At 58.1% G+C, this 12930-nt stretch overlaps 1 protein-coding gene across 11 annotated transcripts in view; it reads right to left on the bottom strand.

The window, feature by feature from the left end:
• Cyrib (CYFIP related Rac1 interactor B) overlaps window positions 1–12504 on the bottom strand; it is a 140223-nt gene extending 127719 nt beyond the window's left edge. For 7 of the 11 annotated variants that reach the window (XM_087184159.1, XM_087184165.1, XM_087184221.1 and 4 more), the window contains exon 1: window positions 11964–12094. The gene's annotated coding sequence lies outside the window, so the exon portion shown is untranslated. Of the gene's footprint in view, window positions 1–11963; window positions 12095–12319 lie in introns of those variants that run through there. The other 4 variants (XM_087184204.1, XM_087184168.1, XM_087184259.1 and 1 more) reach the window with 4 other exon arrangements.
• Between the last annotated feature and the right edge of the window lie 426 nt (window positions 12505–12930).

Raw genomic sequence — 12930 nt, 5'->3', positions numbered from 1 at the left:
CGGGGAGCTGCACGGGCTTTGCAGTGTTTTTAAAGAGAACCATTTTGAACATACTTTACTCCCAGCCACTGTGGAGAGGCCTGCCGACTCCTCCAGCCGCAGGCAGTTCCCAGACGGTCTGCAGGGCAGGACAACGGACCTCAGATGCTCAGTCTGCCGTGAGCGGCTAGCATCTCTGCAAGACCGCAGTTCTCACCAACCTGCAAGCTCAGCCGGTCCAGCTCCTTTAGCACAGCCTCAGTTTACCCATGGCTTTCCATACCGAACCCAGTCTCCAAGGGCGGAAATCAAACTCACTATGCTGAGGCCTAGATAAACCTCAGGGTGCTCTCTGACGACTGGATTGGTTTTAGTAACAGAGTGTTGTCTACCCCAGGTCGGTTCCAGGCCAGCAGTGATTCTGAGCTGCTTTGAGTACAAATGGCCAAGAGGAAACCGACGTTCAAGCCCTGCTCCTAAGCGGGGATGCTCCTGCCCACCCTAGGCCCCGTGTGTGCACCTACACACTGTTCCCTCTCTCTGAAACGCTGTTCCCAGCACTGGCCTTCAAGACTCACTTCAAACCATCACTTTCTCTGTAAAGCCTTCCCCAGCCCCTCTGGGCAGAGTTTGGTTCAATAACTCCCTGCCAGGGTGAGGAGTGAGGCCGCCAGGCCCTGTACTTAGCCAGATGTGCAGAGAGGAGAAACACCTCCGGGCCTGCCCAGGCTAGTTTCCAAATACCCACCTGCTTGCAACTCTGCTTTAAAACCTTAACAATATTTACGATACACAGAAAATATTCAAAGAGCATTAAACACACCTCTTGTATCCACCACCCAGCTTAAGAAATAAAATATACGGACCACACAGCCACCTGACAGCCCAATCATAGCCCACTCCTGACCCGGCAAAGCCTGTCCTGACTCAGCATCCAGCAGTGCCATGCATTTCTTTACGCTTTGACGTTGTGCGGCTGAGCCCTCTGAGCGCTGTGCAGCACAGCTGTGTACACCTGAACACTTCACGCCTCTAACCCTTGCACCAACTCCAGCAGTCTCTGTTGGGAGCCTTCGGGACAGTGCCTGCCTCCTGCTAACCTAGTACCAAAGCACCTGAGCAAACAGGCACATGGCTCATCCTCCCACTAGGTGTTGAAAACAGGAAAAACAGCTGGGATTTGGTGGCACACGCCTGTCGTCCCAGCACTCGGGAGGCTGAGGCAGGAGGATCACTGTTGAGTTCGAGGCCACCCTGAGTTACATTGTGAGCTCAAGGCCAGCCTGGATTACATAATTTCACCCTGTCTCAAAAAGAAAGAAAGAAGAAAAGAAAGAAAAGAAAAGAAAAGGGGAAAAACAAGAGACCACCTGGGCAGGTTTCACCGGAGACACCCCCATGCATGGGGCAATCATCTGCAGCACCTTCCCAACATGACCCCCATCCTGGGGGCCTATGTGTGCCCAAGGTCCAAGTGTGACACCCCCAAGGCCAGCAGGAGGATGCAGTGGCATTTAATGAGAGGCACAGCATCCACAGGGCCACGCCCAGCACCAGCATCCAACACCCAACAGGAGCTCTGCCCAGGCTTGGAGGGAGAGTGACATTTCTACAGACGCCATCCGCCGCTCCCGAGCAGCTGCCCTGCAGGGAGCAGAGCCCCTCAGCAGGGACGGGCAGCTTCTCTGCTTCCACGCCAGCCCTGCCTTTCCACTCATTAAGCAACGTGGCCCCTGCAGCTCCAGACTCTCTGGAGGAGGCCCAGGGAGATGCCACACAAAAGGAAATCTGCTTCGACACACGGGGTGGGTGGGCCACAGTGGTGAGGCTAGCGTGAGAACAGGCTAATTAGGGGAACAGGGGCAGCACCCAGCTTCAGACAGCTTCAGAAGGAAGGGGACACAGCTTCACTAAATGCTCTTTCCACAAACGAAGCTGCACTCTTTGATCTCTGAATTCTCTGGCAGCCTGAAGGGTACCTGCAAGGAAGCCACGAAATGGAGTTCAGCAAGAGCCAGGGCTAAGAAGGAAAGTCCCAGGGCTGACCTGGCCAGCTGTGCCACCTGGGCAGTCAACCCCTCTGGACTTCACTTTTCTCAGTTAATAAATGAGTAAATAAGAGCATCCATGCGTCCGTCTGCAAACACTCCTGGAGCAAGGCCTGCCGTGACCCTGGCCTGCAGATCTAAAGCCACACCAGAGCAGTTCCAGGCTCAGCAGTGCTCAGCAGGATGGGGACCAGGTGATGTCGCAAATGGGCTGAAGGGAAGCGCTGCTGCCACCACACTTCATTTTCTATCCTATGAGCACGTTCCTCATTTCCTCCTCTTCTTCCCTCTCTTCTTTAAGATTCAGGACCTGGTGCTTTGTCAATGCTAAGCGCAAGCCAGAGCCAGGAAGCTCATCTCTAATTCAGAGCCAACCGCTCAGCTCGGCTCAGCTGGCTGTCCCTGGGCAGTCTACAGCCACTCTGCCCAACAGAAGACTGTCCTGGGCTTCAGAATGGCCCGGGGCGGCGGTGGAAGGGCAGGAGGGCAGGGACAGGGGACCCCACAGCAGCCAGCCTGGGCTCCGGAGCGAGGTGACAGCACCCTGGGCACGGCCGCGGGGTTAGTGACCGAGCCTGGGCATGGTGCCAACTCTGTCCTCTGCAGGACAGCACAGGACCCCCGCCCCTGGGAAAAGAAGGGAGACAGCAAGTCCCCCCGCCGAGGCACAGCCCCCTTTGCTGTCCAGTCACACAGATGTCGTGAGAGCCCTGGGCTCCAGGTCCTGTGCAGCCACAGAAAGATTACTCTTGACTTGTAAGATAAGAAAGAGACGTGTGGTACTGAGCGTCAAACCTAGGGGTGCCTCTACCACTGAGTGTGTACATTTCCAGCCCCCTTTGTATATTTTATTTTGAGACAGGGCCTCACTAAGTTGCGCAGACAGCATTTGAACTTGCTATCCTCCTGCCTCAGCCTCCTAAATGCCAGATACACAGGGGTTCACCAACGTGCCCCACTAAGGTAACCATTTCCAAAGATGACAATTTTCAATTGTCCACCCAAAGGAGAAAATTAATTCATACACCCATTCATCGAACATACACTGGGCACCTGGGAGCCACAGCTACCTCTCAGTACTTGCTACCTCCCTTCCAAGACACCTGGGAGGCTAAAGCAGGACGATCGCCAAGTCTGAAGCCAGCCTGAACAACTCAGTGGGACCCTATCTTAGGATTTAAAAAGGGCTGGGGATGCAGCTCAGTGATAGAGCTCTTGGTTAGCAAGCACAGAGCCCTGGATTCAACCCCAGCACGGGAGGAAAAAGGTGAAAAAGCAAACAGGATGGGGGGGAGAGCTCGGAGCTGTCTGGCACCGATGTGACTCCCGACACATCTGCACCGTGGCACCATTCCCTCCCTTGTTTTCCTGGGCTCTGAGGGGCGACCCCGAAAGCACATTCACCAGGTCAGGGGTGGTGAAGCTCTTCCTGGCCACTCTGTGGGGTCAGAGACCCCGCCAGCCATCAGAGGGGGTGCACACGTCTGTATGATGTGACACCTTCTGCAAGCGTGGCGCTGGGGCCACCCCAGGCAACCATGCTCAAAGGGTAGTGGTTTTTAAATGATTCCTGCCCTTTTTTTAAATTTAAAAAACTAGCCAGGTGCAGTGGTGGACATCTACAACCCCAGCTACTTAGGAGGCTGAGGCAGGAGGATTACAAACTCTAATCCAGCCTGGGCAATTTAGCAAGATACTGTCTCAAAATTAACAGTGAATCAGCAGCTGGGATGTAGCTCAGTGAGAGGTCCTAGCAGAAAAAGAGAAAAAACTTTGATATAAACACATGTTTTGTCCTGTGCATTACATTTATTTTACTTCGCACCGTATACCATGCTGTATCATCCACTACTATCGTTTATTTCCTACATCTACACGCTGGTGTCACTGCACAGCATTACACACACACAACCACGGGTATGGAGAACCATCCTTCGGGGGCAGTGGATCCAGGGGACCTCCTCAGGAATCGTCTTCACCATGAATCTCTGCCTGCTGCGCTGACTTTCAGATTTCAGCAGAAGGACGCGCCCTGGGCTGTCGGACCTCCTCTGCCCTGTGCCTGCTGGCATCTTAGGAGGCGTTGTGGGCCCGGACCAGCAGGAAACCAGCAGTCTCCGGGCGGGAGGGCGAGCAGGTTCCAGGCTGTCTGGTCCTCGGGCCCGGCCTCCCACTGGCTGTGCGGCCTCGGGCCTCGCTCTTCAAATGAGGAGTGGCCAGGTCAGTTTTCAAACTCCTTGAGGAACCTTTCTGGGCCCCGCCATTGGTCTGAACGGTCCCCACCCGGGAGGATCACACCCTGCCCGGAGTGAGTCCAGGGAGATGCTGACAGGCCTGGGCACCGGGGCGCAGGGTGCGCTGGGCAGTCACCTCCAGCCCAAGGAGGTTTCCTCTCACCTCCTGGCTTAAAACTCCGTTTCCTCCATGGACTGCAGACTGAGAAGGGCTGGAGAAGGGACCAAGTGACCTCTGTGTTGCAGCTCACACCCACCATCCCACCCCACCAGAGTGGGGAACAGATAGCACAGGGCAAAACAGTACTGCATTCCAGCCGGGCGCAGTAGCGTCCACCTGTAATCCCCAGCGATGCCGATATACACACACACACACACACACACACGCACGTAACACACACACGCACGCACATAACACGCACATGCACACACGTAACATGCACATGCACGCAAGATGATTCTAACTAGGTGTTTCCCTTTCCAGTGACAGGGACCACAGCCTCAGAATTACTTGAGCGAGATCACTAAAAATATGGATTCTTGGCCCAGGTGTGGTGGTGCACACCTGTAACCCCAGCTCCTCAGGAGGCTGAGGCAGGAAGGCTGAAAGTTTGAGTCGAGTCTGGGAAAACTAGCAAGACCAAGGCCTTGTCTCAAAGTGAAATGCAAAAGGCCTGAGGGTGTCTCTCGGTGGTAGAGCATGTTCCTAACACGCATAGGGCCCTGGGTTTGCTCCCAGTGAAGAGGAAAAAAAAGGATTCTTGACCCTGCTGCCCAACAAGCTCCACACACCACGGTCTGGTGGATGAGCGAAGTGCCCGGGAAGAAGAAACACTGCTCAGAACATGCCGGAAAGTTCACACACAGAAAATGGGTCAGGGCACTGAGAACAACGCTAGGAATCCACAGTGAGGAGCACAGATCAAATCTCCCTCTCCAACTACTCAAAGCACAAGGCCTCAGGGCCCTTCTTTCCCATAGCTTTCTCCCAAGGGGTCGCTGTAGGCAGAGTAATGCAGACCCAGCACAGTGCCAGAAAGCCCAGCAACGCCCATGTTAGGAGGAGCATTCTTAGGGCCTTTAGGAGGAGCACTCTTAGGGCTGGGGGTTTAGCTCAGTGGTTCTGTCACCTGCCTCTCAAGTGCAAGGTCCCGAGTTCTATCCCCGGTACCAAAAAAAAAAAAGATGGAACAGGAGGCGCATTCTTAGTATGAGACGGTTTCACGGTGAGTTTGCCCAAACCTCACAGCACACATTAGCCCAGTCTTCTCCTCCCGAGGTCCCCGCGTGGGCAGCAGGAAGCCTCGCACCCTCGAACTCCAGGGCCCAGGCAGGCCGCCTGCACTCCGCTCTGATGGAGGCCTTCCTTCGTGTCCTGCCCAAGCAGGAGGCCCTGAAGACAGTGTGGGACATCTGCATTCCAACTCCCCGGCCAATTAGCCTCTAAGTTTCCTCGGTTTCCTCATCTGGACACTGTGACAGGGAAATGAAAGAGGCAGAGGCCATGCGCACTGTCCGCTCCCTAAGGGGAAGTTATTACTACTCAACAGACAAAACACCAAATCATGGACCCCGCAGCAGGATGCGGCAGCATGGCAGGGTGGGGCTTCTGTGGGCCACAGTGCTGCCCAGAGGGCCTGGAAGCCTTCCTGACTCCTGGACTTGAACCAACATCACCAATATCACCGTGTGCTCCATCCTTCATGTGCCCTGCCCATAGCGTCCAGCTCGGACCCAGAGGGGCAAGGCTCGAGTCAGCTGGGAGAAACAAACCCCAGTTCTCCCCTCTGCCCTGAGAAGGACTTCGGGCCGGTGTGGGCGGGCGTGGGACACACAGTGTTCACTTCCGGGTGGAACCGTGCCAGACCCTGCACAGAGCAGCTATGCACCTAATTACAGCTGCTGAACGGCAGGATGGAGCTCCTTCCCCTCCTCCGTCACACACAGAGGCGAGAGCGAAGGGGGTGTGTTCGGGAATGACTGTGACAGAGTGCTTTCCAGAACACAGCAGTCTCCAGCTGGGGCTTCATCGCAGCCCTGTGAGCTCTGTCTGCACTCTGAGCCTCTGGGGCCCCCGGGCATAAGCAACACAGAACCAGAGTTCACGGGGAGCAGGGCAGACATCTGAGGACGTTATTGCCTACGTTTCACTTCCACATCGTCCTCTCAGTCTACTTCACTCTGGTTTTGACGGAAGCTGGGGCTGGGGCTGGGGCTGGGGCTGGGGCTGGGGCTGGGGCAGAGAATGGCAGGAAAGCCTTCTCTTGACTCAAGCTCCCTCCTCAGGGCCCAGCCCTGGAACCGTGTGGACCAGGACTGAGTACTGAGCACCCACCTGCTGGACGCCCCCCTCGGCCAGGCTCAGGCTGGCATGTTCCAGTAAAGAGCCACAGCAGGCTGGAAAGCAGATGTGGAGACGCCAGGGGACGCTGTGCAACTGCAAGAGGCTTCAAGGTTAGGGGTCCTGGCGCACGCGGTTCACCTGCCTGTCCCCTTTCAGAGATGCTGCCCACCCACTTTGCACAAAGCCACCGCAGCATTCTGAGAGCTCGGTGAAGAGACTCCCGTCCACCAATCACCCCGTCTCTGCCGGAAGCACAGCCTTGGCCCGCTCTCAGTTGCTGTGACTATGTCCTCCAGTGGGGCGCTCAAGGAGTGTCTCTGCCAGGGGCCACGCGAGGTGCTTCCACACACCCTGTCCCACTCAGTCCTCCAAACGCCTCAGCCAGGCGGCTAGACCAGCGCTCCTTATGGAGGACAATTCCGGTTCAGCAAGCAGATGTACTCTGTACAAGACTCCGCAAGGCCAAGGGTTTGAGTCCTGAAGAGTTAGCGTGGGCCACAGCCAGGAACGGGACACTCCTAAAGGGTGAGTGAAGATGTGGCTGTCTTCCCCTGCTGCTTCAGCCTTGGCCCCTCGCTGCTGCCGGGATGGGAGGAGGGAGCCGGCGGCCTCTGACGTGGCACATGCTGATGCAGAGCTGTTACTCTGCCCACGCTGGACCTTCCTGCTCACCGTGGACTGCAAAGGCTTAGCCCTGCCCGAGGTACACCAAGGACAAAGGCACCCTGGGTGCGGGCAGTCCAGCCCTCGGCACCCGTGCTCACTGAAGCGCAGCTGCGGACATCACGGGGTGTAAACAGGGAGGCGCTCTGGGCAGCGGGGACAGCTGGGCGTGGGAGCCCCAAGGCCCGAGTCTCACCCTGATTCCACCTCTCGGGCAAGTGACTTCCTCCTCTGGGCCCCAGTTCCCTCATTGGCTTCAATAAGAGCGTGGGACACTTAAGGCCAGGGCCTGATGGGCATCCAGCTCCAGCCTTCCTCCCTCCGTGCACCATGCCCACCCCAGACTTAGATGCAGGTCGTCTCTCTTCCCGCCTGGCCCTGCAGCCGCTCGGAGCCCGCACAGATGTCTACCCCAGGCCCTCTCCCTTTTATCACCTGCTTCTTACACTCTTGCCTCTGGCATTGACAAAGCTCTACGCCATGTTGGCGGTGCCCAGTGAATGAGGGAAGGGATCTCATTAGATGATCCTCAAGTTCACCCAGTTCAAGGTGTGGCCACAAACCAGGGGCACTGGACATTCGGACTCCCGGCTCAGCCCAGACCTCTGGCTCTAAATCCACGGGGTGCATCACGTTGGGGAAGCATCCTCCCAATATACCACCTGGAAACCTCCCAAACCAAGGGCCTTTGCAGGAATAAAACACAGCCCATCATTCATGCAAGAATTCACCTTCAGAACTTTCTAGGAGAATGCTGCTGAAGGTCTCGGCAGGACCGGAGACATCCAGGCCCAGGGGGGACTCCAGACACAAATCACTCAGGGGGCCTCAGAGTCTCAAGGGAGCCCAGGTGGCCCTCAGAATCCTGACCCCTGTCCTTGCCCTTTGGGTCTGGGGGCCCTTGCTCTCCCCACCCCATGAACAGTGTTCACACACCTGCCAACATCAGGCGCCAATGATGATGGCCTGGCTGTCCACCTGTCCCCCTCGGGCCTGCATCCATGCTCAGAAAATACTCTTCCCTCATCTTCTACTCCTGCCATCTCTCCAACTTGAAAAGAAAAGGAACCTTTCCAAAACAACATTTTCAGTTTTTTAATAAGCTCTGCTATTCCTCTAATGGTTTCAGATTATCTTAAATATTTATAAAAATCACTCTCAGCAGCACGTCTTTAAGCAAACCTCACTGACTTCCATTATTTATATATTTATGAACAAGATGTTCAAGGAGCAGATGGCAGCGAGTAAGCCTTCGACAAGAAGGGAAAAATCAATGGGGCAGAAGGTAAACTCTGCGACTCCCCTCTATTCCTGACGAGCTCTGGGGAAGATCCACCGCTCAATGGAACGCTGAACTGCAGCCAGCCGGTCAATGGGTCTAAAGTAGCACAGCAGGACGGCAGGAGGCCTGAGGCTCCATTAGTCTAGGAACAGCCTGCCACCCCAGGGCTGATTCCCAGGGGCACTGGCACTGTGAGGAGCCGCAGGACCTGGGCAGGGACAGAAGTGCCCCGGTGGGGAGGGACAGACTTTTACTGAGCACCTACTACGTGCTGTGCATTGAACTTCAAGAGGCTCTATGTAGCTTCCGAGTTGACCCCAACAAACTCCCAGGTGGCTATCATCATTCCTCCCTTGGAAGATGAAGCCCGAAGGGAGGAAGGCTCTGGCCCAGGGTCATGGAGCTAGAGAGCAGCAGAGCCAGGGTGTGCACCCCAGCAGCCAGGCCCCGACCTACACCCTTGCTGCCCCCAGGAATAGAAAAGGCTAGACTGGGCCGGGGATTTAGCTCAGTGGCGCTGTGCCTGTCTGGAAAGCACAAGGCCTGAGTTTGATTCCCGGTATGGAAAAAAAGAAAAAGAAAAGAAAAGGCAAGACCTGAGGGACCCTTGCTACAGAGTTATCCCTTTCACCATTCACCCAGACTCTCAGACTCAACTCCCAGAGTTCCACCAGAGCGGCAGGGGTTTCACCAACCTGAAAACCTGAGGCATCAAGTCCTGGCTGAAAGTGGGAAGGAGAGGACTCGAATGAAGGTCACAGAACACTCGGAATGAGTGTCACAGCACGAGGAGTTGACCGTGCCACAGAGACAGGCAGAAAGAGGCAAAGTGCCCCTGCCCTGAGCTATGGATGGAAAGCAAGACGGTGGCAGTGAATCTTGGGCCTTGGCCAGTGTCCCTTGGGGAGGACCCTAATTCCACCCTGACTGACTTCACTCAGGAAGGCAGCCTCCGGTGAGCTGGTCCTACCAGGGGGTGCAGTGTCACCTGTGATAACCCTGGGGACCACAGCTGTGTACTGGACATGTGACAGGAAGAAGAGCAGCTGCACTGAGCAACACATCTGCCCGCTTTACAGACGGGAAGACAGAGGCTCCGGAGCTGAAGCAACATGGTCTCTCTCTCACTCTCACACACACACACACATGCACACGCATATGCACACGCAGAGACAAGGAAAGCTCCAGAGCAATGTGGAGCTCACTCCTAGGAGCCTGGAGAGACCGGGAGGGTGGAGATTACCCGCCTCTTTAGACACAGCAGAGGGCTCGGGGCTGCATGGTCAGCTCGGAGCTAGAGAGTGCTGATTATAAACCTGAGATTTCACCTGCACAGCGCTGCCTCGGATGGTTCTCCCCCAGGCAGCCACATCCCAGACTGCTGAGCTGGGTAAATGAATGGCAGCCTCTTTAATCAGAGATGGAGTAACGCTGAGCCTGAGGCCACAGCCTCCTGCAGGGGTCCCCAAGGGCCCTTCCTCTGGGCCGCTCCCTGGATGCTGATGCTCCCAAGAGCATCAGGATGGATTCCCCATGGGGAGGAGCCAGAGACAATTTCAAGATCACTCCTGGCCAGGGCCCTGACCTTGAGATGCAGACAGACTGTAGCCTAGAAACGACAGCCGGCACTCATTCATTCTGTGGACAGGCTCGAGCCAAGTGTGCAGCACAGGCTGGGGCCCAGGTGCCGGAAGCCACAGAGACCACTCACGAGGCAGAAGAGCCACAGCCTCGAGGGCCAAGACCATGAGAGCCTGGCATCTGCCCCTCGCTGGCTGAGGGTAGGGGTGACTCCTGGACTCTGTCCAAGTGCGGGCAAAGGGAGAATAGTGTCTCTACCAAACAGGCAAGCGTGGCCAGCACACGAGTGCAAAATGAATGTGCACATGCTCAAACAGCAGCTTCCTGCTGCACGGAAGGGCTCGCTCTGCCTCTTAAAGTACCAGTCGTACTCAGACTCATCTCCTGCCCCCGCTGGCTAAGGACCAGGTGGTCTGCAGAAGGCTTCCTAGTTCAGAAAGGAGAGGTTTCGGGAAAATTTCCCAAAGTGAAGAGCGTAGCTGCATCCTGAGCCCTCATCTGAAAGCCATGTGCAAGTACAGTATCACTAGCCTCCTGCACTGCACGCGCGCAGGCGCGCGCGCGCGCGCGCGCGCACACACACACACACACACACACACACACACGAGCTGCTCCCTCTCCTATGCTAAACCCCAGCAAACCCACTTCTGCAAGCCCTGCCACGGGAGAGAAGCCACCTCTCCCAGCTTCCTCCACACCAGAGGAAGCCCGGCCTGGGAAATCCTGCAGCTGGCAGCGCAGCAGCCGCCCGTCATCAGCAGCAGCGGCAATCAAGCCAGCTCGCTTCTCATCACCACCCAGCGCGAGCTCCCAAGAAAGGGGGGTGGGGTCCCCCAGGGCCGGAGGCAGCGCCCCTTCCTCACAGGGAGTCAGGACTCCGCAGAGGGGCGTCCTCCCGAGAGGGTGGGCAAAAACCCAGCTCGGGTGCGGCGGGCGGGACGCGAGCCCTGGGCCCGGGCGCCAACATGGCAGCGGCCGCCTCCTCCGGAGGCCCGCGGCCCGTTCCCTGCGCAGCCCCCGGGAGCGCCTGCCAGCCCAGGTGCGCCTCGGGACTCCCGGGCCCGCGCTTCACTGCGCCCCCTCCAGGCCCAGCCCACAGCGGCCAGTTTTAGGTTTTAGAGGCAGCCTGAGGCTCGGAGCGGGTCTCCATCCCACCGAGGTCGCAGAGCTGCTGCGGGCAGGACCGAGAGATCGACCCCGAAGCAAAGTCCCCGCGACCCTCCCGCAAGCCTCCTCCCGCTCCACCCAGCCCTCCACTTGGGCAGCCGGTTGGTCGGGATCCGACACCTCCCCCGGGGGCGGCCGGCCTGGCAAGTCCTGGCTCTTTCTCCCCACCCTCGACCCGTGACACACGTTTAAAGGACACACAGGTTCCCCCCAGACCCACTTATGCGTGCACACTGCCTCAGGAGAGCTCTGCAGCCGCAGGCAAGGGCATCCACCCGGTAACGCTCAACTTCCATTTAAACGGGAAAAAAAGGTCTGTAATCCCGGCACTTGGGTGGCTGAGGCAGAAGGATCGCTGCGAGTTCGAGGCCAGCCTAGGCTACACAGTTCAAGGCCGGCCTGAACTGCAGAGCGAGACCCGGCCTCAGAGCGGGTGAGAAGATAAAGGGCGAAGGGGAAGTGTCTTTAAAGCAGGCTTCGGCCCCAGGAGGAAGTCTCCAGGCCCGCGGAGACTGCTCGCCCTCCAGCTCCTCGATGCGAAGCGCGTGGCCCCCGAGCCCCCCTGAAGTTGGCCGGGGGCAGCCTGCGGGCTCAGCCTTCACCCGGCTAGGGGCGCCCAGTGGCGGGTGGGGGAGCCCGCCCTCGGCGCCCGGCCCCGCACCTACCTGCGGCCGCGGGCGGGAGCAGCGCCGAGCCTCGGGCGCCGCCGCCGTTTCCGGGTCGGCGGCTCGCGCGTCCCCGCCACAGGTTCGCGAGCGGCCCGGTGCGGCGGCCCGGCGCGCGCCAGGCGAGAATAACTATAAAAGGAAGCGAAGCGGCGCCGCGAGGAGGAAGAGGAAGCGCCGCTCACCTAACCCAGCCGCCGCGGCGCTTGCACAAAAGAGGACGCGCGACGCGCCTCCCCCCGGCCGCCCGCCCGGCCCCGCGTCAGCGCCGCCGCCACCCTCCCCGCCTCCCGGCCTGCGCTGGCCCGGGTGCACCGGGACCCTCGGCCCTCGCCCGGCTAGGCCCCGGGCCGCACCTGGGCCGCGCCCAGAGGGACAGCGCAAAATGATGCTGAGTCCCCGAGGAAAGTAAACCCGGGAGCAGCTCTGGAGCCCGCATGGGTTTCCGAAGTCCTTAGCGCAGCCGGGAGCTCTCCCAGGGCAAACGCCTGCCCGCCCGGAGCCCCGTGTGTGTGAGCACCGTGGGCAGTGCCGGAGGGCGCGACTGTCCTCCACGCAGCGTAACCGACGTGCTCAGGAGGCATCTCCGCCTGCCTTGCTCCCGGCCTGGAGCCCGGCCCATCCTGAGCCTGAAATCCAGCCAGATTTCTCAGGAACTCGGACAGAGCTCTCTGAACTAGGTCTCCTGGGTAGCATCGGAAGAGTCAACTCAGAGCTGACCCCTCCCCTCCCCTCCCCCTCCAGCTGCACCAGCAATACTGAGCGCTAACTGGATTGTAGTCCATGCCTTTCTTGAATAAAGGTGTCCCGTCTAGAGACAGGAGTGGGGACACTGAGATGACAGATGACCAGGGGACCCTCGAGGGGTGACAGGTGTCCTGTGAGTGGCTGCAGAAAAGCAGTGGAGATGGGTCCTGAAAGGACAGCGCAGGGAAGGGAGTGTGCTCCCCTTGGAAGGGAGCTGACT

Source organism: Heterocephalus glaber, unplaced genomic scaffold (assembly GCF_053883595.1).
Source record: "Heterocephalus glaber isolate CG9 unplaced genomic scaffold, H.glaber_assembly_v1.0 deba00000281, whole genome shotgun sequence".
Lineage (NCBI taxonomy): Eukaryota > Metazoa > Chordata > Mammalia > Rodentia > Bathyergidae > Heterocephalus > Heterocephalus glaber.
This window is presented reverse-complemented; position numbering and strand designations above follow the sequence as displayed.